Source organism: Pseudophryne corroboree, chromosome 1 (assembly GCF_028390025.1).
Source record: "Pseudophryne corroboree isolate aPseCor3 chromosome 1, aPseCor3.hap2, whole genome shotgun sequence".
NCBI classification, from domain to species: domain Eukaryota; kingdom Metazoa; phylum Chordata; class Amphibia; order Anura; family Myobatrachidae; genus Pseudophryne; species Pseudophryne corroboree.
In genome coordinates this window covers 664,080,266-664,085,963 of record NC_086444.1, presented here as the reverse complement: position 1 = coordinate 664,085,963, position 5,698 = coordinate 664,080,266, and the positions used below count along the sequence as shown (strand labels likewise).

Below are 5,698 nucleotides of genomic sequence, written 5' to 3'. Positions count from 1 at the left end.
CTCTCCATTAAGTCCTTTTGGGACCAGAGTTTTTAAGGTATGTACCCATTTCATCTCACTCTTTGAGAGTCTTACTTCAACGTCCCTAGTTCTCCATCTAGGGAGAATTTGCTGAATACCCCAAAAGGCCTTTAAACCAGATTCTTTACAATTATGAGTAGATTTAAAATGAGAGGACACTGTGTGAGAGTCTAAGGCTTCAGAAAACAAGGGTTTCTCTATCTCACTCTCACTCAAAAAAGTCCGTATTTCGGAATATTCCGTATTTCGGAATATTTGGATATGGGATACTCAACCTGTATCACATACAGCTATCTCAGAACAATTCCTTTTTGCTCTCACGAATTGACTATAGGGAATGCCCTCAAGCCAATTCCTGTGATGCAAACTGTTCCTCTCAATATAAGAGTTTGAGTCCGTGGATTTTCTAAAAATCTTTGTATGTATCTGAGTATCCTTAATATAAATTAATAAATCCAAAAATGAGATCTCTACCTTACTACTGGTAAAAGTTAAATTAATTTAAAAAGGGTTCTCATTAAGTCCTTTGCAGAAATTTTCAAGTGACTCCTGCGATCCACACCATATAAAAAAGACGTCATCTATAAATCTTAGCCAGGACACCAGAGACGCCCCGAGAACACCATCCCTCCAGACCTCCAACTCCTCCCAATAGGCCATGAAGAGGTTGGCGTAACTCGGAGCGAATCTGGTGCCCATGGCTGTGCCTACCAATTGAATGTAGAAAGTTCCATTAAAATTAAAATAATTATTCTTTAAAATAAATGTAATACTATTCAGAATAAATTCCTTCAAATCCCTTGAATATTCTGTCATTTCTAAGAAATATGATACTGCTTGTATGCCATTATTGGCCTCAATGATCGTAAGAGTGCTCACATCCGCACTAACTAAATGACAATTCTCATTCCACTCTATATTAACTAATTTTCTCAAAACATCCCCTGTATCTTTAAGGTAAGCCCTTCTGGTTTTTACCACCGGTTGTAGATAGAAATCTACAAGGGATGAAAGATTAGAAGTCAAACTATTGACCCCAGAGATTATGGGTCGACCTGGGGGCTGCAAGGGATTCTTATTTACTTTGGGCAGTACATAAATAGTAGGGACAGATGGATGAGATATAAATAAGTCAGAATTTTATTTCATTAATATAACGCTTTTAGCTAGCGCATCCTTAGTGAGTTCAAGTAGTTTTTTTGCAATTGTGGCAGTAGGGTCAATTTTTAATTTCTTATAGGTGACTCCATCATCCAGTTGTCTATTAATTTCCGATATATAATCATCTTTATTTAACAAGACAAACCCCCCCCCCTTATCAGCCGGTTTTATGACTAAATCGGCATCATTCCTAAGTGACTGAATAGCATTGGATTCATTTTTTGTCAAGTTATAATTTCTTTTTCTTTTGCCATTTGTTACAATGGACTCTACTTCATCGCTTACTACACGGTTAAAACAATTAATATAACTCCCTCTACATTGTGAAGGGTAAAACGTAGATTTAAGTCGTAAGCCAGAGTTCAAAGACATTACTTAAATTAAAAATGTTAAAATCCTCATTTTTAAGAGGATTGTCATCTCCACTAAGGGGGTCAATCTCAATTTGTGGGGATTTGGCAATCTTTTTCCATCGTTTGGTACCACCCCTTTTCCCCCTCTGTCGTTTCTTTAATTGAATCTTCTCCTTCTGTCCCTCCAATTTCCCCCCAAAAAAGAGGGTGATAGAGAGTTGTCATCCACATCCTGTAAGGGAAAAAATCTATTTCTTAGAGGTGGATGTGACTCTAACCTTTGTGGGCCCCAATTCGTTGACCTTCTCATATTATTTCTATTCCTACTGGGGTACTCATACCTATCATTTTCCGGTTCCTCAAAAGGAATTTCCTGTCTTGGATTATATTTTCTTTTATTGAAGAATCTCTTCTTCCTCTCAGGAACTTTATTCCATTTGACAAACGGGGTTTGTGGTGGATAAGATTTAAGTTCCTCCCCCCCATCCTTTGTCAAAACTAACTCTTTTTCCCCTTTTACATCTCTCTGGAATTTCTTAACTTTCTTTATTTTCAGAAGTTTAGTTTCTTTTTCTATTTTTCTCACAATCATTGTTTCTGCAGTCTTAAAATCTTCCAAATCTTTGAATGGTTTGACCAATACCAATAATGCATTGATCTCCTCATTCAAAGTATCTAAGGTAACCATTTGAATGTTCCACTCACACCACCCACCAGGTCAATAGATGAACCATTTCAACAATTTACTAACCCAAACATAACATAACACCCCAACAGCCAGCAGCACCTCAATTCCGATTAGATTTCACCTCCTCACCACTCTCACCAACACAGCTGATAAGGTCAGCACCACCCAGCTCCCCCTTTTACCCTTCCCTCCCCCCACTCCCATTTTTCCCCACTCTCCTTACAACACTCATTATCCAGCTATTGCATTATATTTATTTCACTTCAAAATCCAGGGGCACACATATATAATTTAAGCCATACCCATACCCGGGTCAAGACAGGGATGCGCCACTTTCCCGCACCCACGAACAAATACACCAGGGTAATCTATATCATAACCTATGCATGAACGGCGAAGTTACACACAATAGTCAGACACCACGGTCCTGGACAACCCAGTTTATTTAATTCAATTAACCTATTTAAATGATACATTTTACTCACATCTACCGCAGGTGGACTCTGCGTGATAAAAAAAACTAACGGGGGCCATTATGGCACCGTACAATAGAATACAGGATATCTACCTGCCCACGACTTATAATGGAACACCCCTCTCCTAGCTGTCCCGCTATGGGACACATAGAGAGGCACTAACCCGACATGATGTCATCGTCTCTGCCCCGGGTGCCGGGGAGACGACACGTAGCCTAAGGAACCCAGTGAGCAAATAGCATACAGGGTATGTTTTGCAATAATGTCAGGCATGACCTCATATAAACCCACATACGAGTTATCCCTTTTTAGCTTTGCACTGCTGCATAGGTAGCCCAGCAACCGGAGAGAGGACAACACTTCCGCTATACACATAGGAACCCTCCTCTCCCGGTTGCCTGGCAATAGGACGCAAAGGCACCTAATCGGATATGACGTATTCCTCTCTGTCTGGGTTGCCGGGGAGACGACATGGGACGTAAGTAATCTCAACATTTAACTAGTCGATCCGATGCAGCGGCGGCAATGCCAGGCAAGGCCGCTTGTAATCTCGCCTATGACTTTCCTCTTCCCACAGTACATGCTATCACTAAGGTATCCTAGCAACCTGATAGAGAACGTCATTTCCGCTGATCACAGCGGATCATCTGAAATCAATTAGGCAGGCAATCTGACCCCAATGATTGGCTGGGTCGTTCTCTAACAGGTATTTAAACCTGGCTCACCATATCTTCTAGCAGCATTGGAAGTGAACAAGCCCGCAAGACGGGTGAAACGCGTTTTCCAGCCTTCCCAGCTTTGACCTAAGGACACCAGGAGTAATCTTCATATCCTGACCCAGGGACCTGGGCAGGGACTGGTATTTCTTATACCCTCCTGTAGCTAATATCCATGTGCAGATGTGTAGCTAAGAATCCTGCTGATCTTCTGACACAGTGATAATAAGGCTGCTATAGACAGGATACAGCAATTGCATTTATTTATATGTATGCTACACTCTATAATAAACTAGGAGCAATTAACAATCCTAATCCCTATGAGACCAACAGGGTTTAATTATATCTTTACAATTTTCTACATACAAACTCCTTCTTTAGTGGCCGGCTTCCCTATTAATCAGCTGTAATTTTGGTACAAGCTACAGATAGTATACCCTTATCTGGTCTATAATGGTGCCTTCTTACTGAGTGTGCAAATAAATCTTTATGAAATTTCTTCATACCACACCTTCACAGTGAATCAGGCTGATACCTGATACAATCTTTATATACAGATTCCTCTGTACTTTCTTATTTCCACTTACTTCTTATATCAGCAGACTCTCATCTATGATTCACAGGGTAATTCTGCGTCTAACGTAGAAAGCAGATCCGCAACTTTTTGTCCTTATCTTGAATTCTTTATTAGGTGCACTCTCATTGGCGAGTCGATTAATTGTGTCAACAAATTACTACCATACCCCACCGACAGAGCCCGATCTCATCCGATCTTGGAAGCAAAACGGTGGTGGGCTGGGTCAGTATCTATGAGGGGGACCCCCAGAGAATACCTGGTGTTGTAATTAATGACCCATTTCGACCAAATACCAACAGCAGGATCACCACTACCTCTTTCCACTTTTTCTTTTGTCTTTTTCCAAGATACTGAATAGAAATCAGTTAAATACATTATCTACAACCACGGGGCAACACATAAGGCACCCCCATGCAGACACATTATTATTAGGATCCATACTCCTGATAATATCAGGCCGGTCGATCATGACCCATTGAGGTCTCATTAAAACAAGCTTTGCTTGTGCTGGTTGGTTAGGTTTCGGATGTAGAGCCATAGTGTCTACATCCCCCTACAGGTCTTTTGGTGACAGATTAACCAGAACATTTCCAATTTTTCAATTCTTTATTATTTATTTACTTATTTACATTATTATATTATTTTTTTATCCACCCTTTTTTGTAGTTGTTATCCATTCTGAGTGATACAAGTACAACTGTGTATACAAGCATTTCTTCATTCGTGGTGGATTATGAGAGTGTGGATTTATTTTATAAATGAGATAATAAAAGTTATGTTTTAATCTTTAGTCATATAACCAATTAAATACAAGAGTGCACCCACACAAGAGTCTTCTGTAAAGTCTTTTTCTCTCTAGCTACTCAGAAACTGCAAGGAAATTGCTTTCATTAGCAATTCTGCTAAAATACACTCCCAGAGGGCGGCGGCTTTGTGTTTGCATTTCTGCTAAAAGTAGCTAGCGAGCGAACAACTCGGAATGAGGGCCGTGAGGTCATGATATCACGAGCATTTGCCTCACTGAAAAAAACAACTTTATTGTGGCAGGCTGCCACCAGCAAGTGGCAATGGCTGCCCGGAAACCACAGATATACCTATCTATAACCGCTGCATGTGCTGCTGCAGTGATCAGCAGGGTGCAAGCAGTGTTATAAATGGAATTATCTGTGTCCACCTGACAGATGGCATCTGGAGTCCAATGCTTCCATGGCCTCCGCAAGTTCCGCCACTCCTCTACCACCTCATGGGAGGCAATTCTTGCAATCCAGTTTCAGTGCATGTCCTTGTGTCCTAATACTACTCTTCCCTCGAAGAATGTTTCCTACCTGTACCTAGTTAAAACCTTTGATGTATTTGCCTCCCGACTGCCAATCCAGCCCAACCCCAAACCCACCACCACCACTTATTGATATCACCAATAATGACATTAAAAACCACGGACATAAGAACAGATCCCTGGGGTAGATACTGATGACCTTTCCCTCCCGAGAATGCACTCCATTTACTACAATTCTGTTTTCTATCCTGCAACCAAAAACTTATCTATTCAATCATTTTAGAATCCAATCCCAAGCTTTCCACTTTATTTAACAATCTGCAATGTAAGCCAGATGTACTAAAGTCTAGATAAGTCACATCTACGGACTGCCCTTGATCTATTACTTTAGTCACTCAGTCATTTGTTTGACATGATCTTTCCTGAATAA

At 40.6% G+C, this 5,698-nt stretch overlaps 1 pseudogene; it reads left to right on the top strand.

Annotated features, from left to right (window-relative positions):
* The first annotated feature begins 4,144 nt into the window (after positions 1-4,144).
* On the top strand, positions 4,145-4,263 carry LOC134949390 (5S ribosomal RNA; annotated as a pseudogene).
* The last annotated feature ends 1,435 nt before the right edge of the window (positions 4,264-5,698 follow it).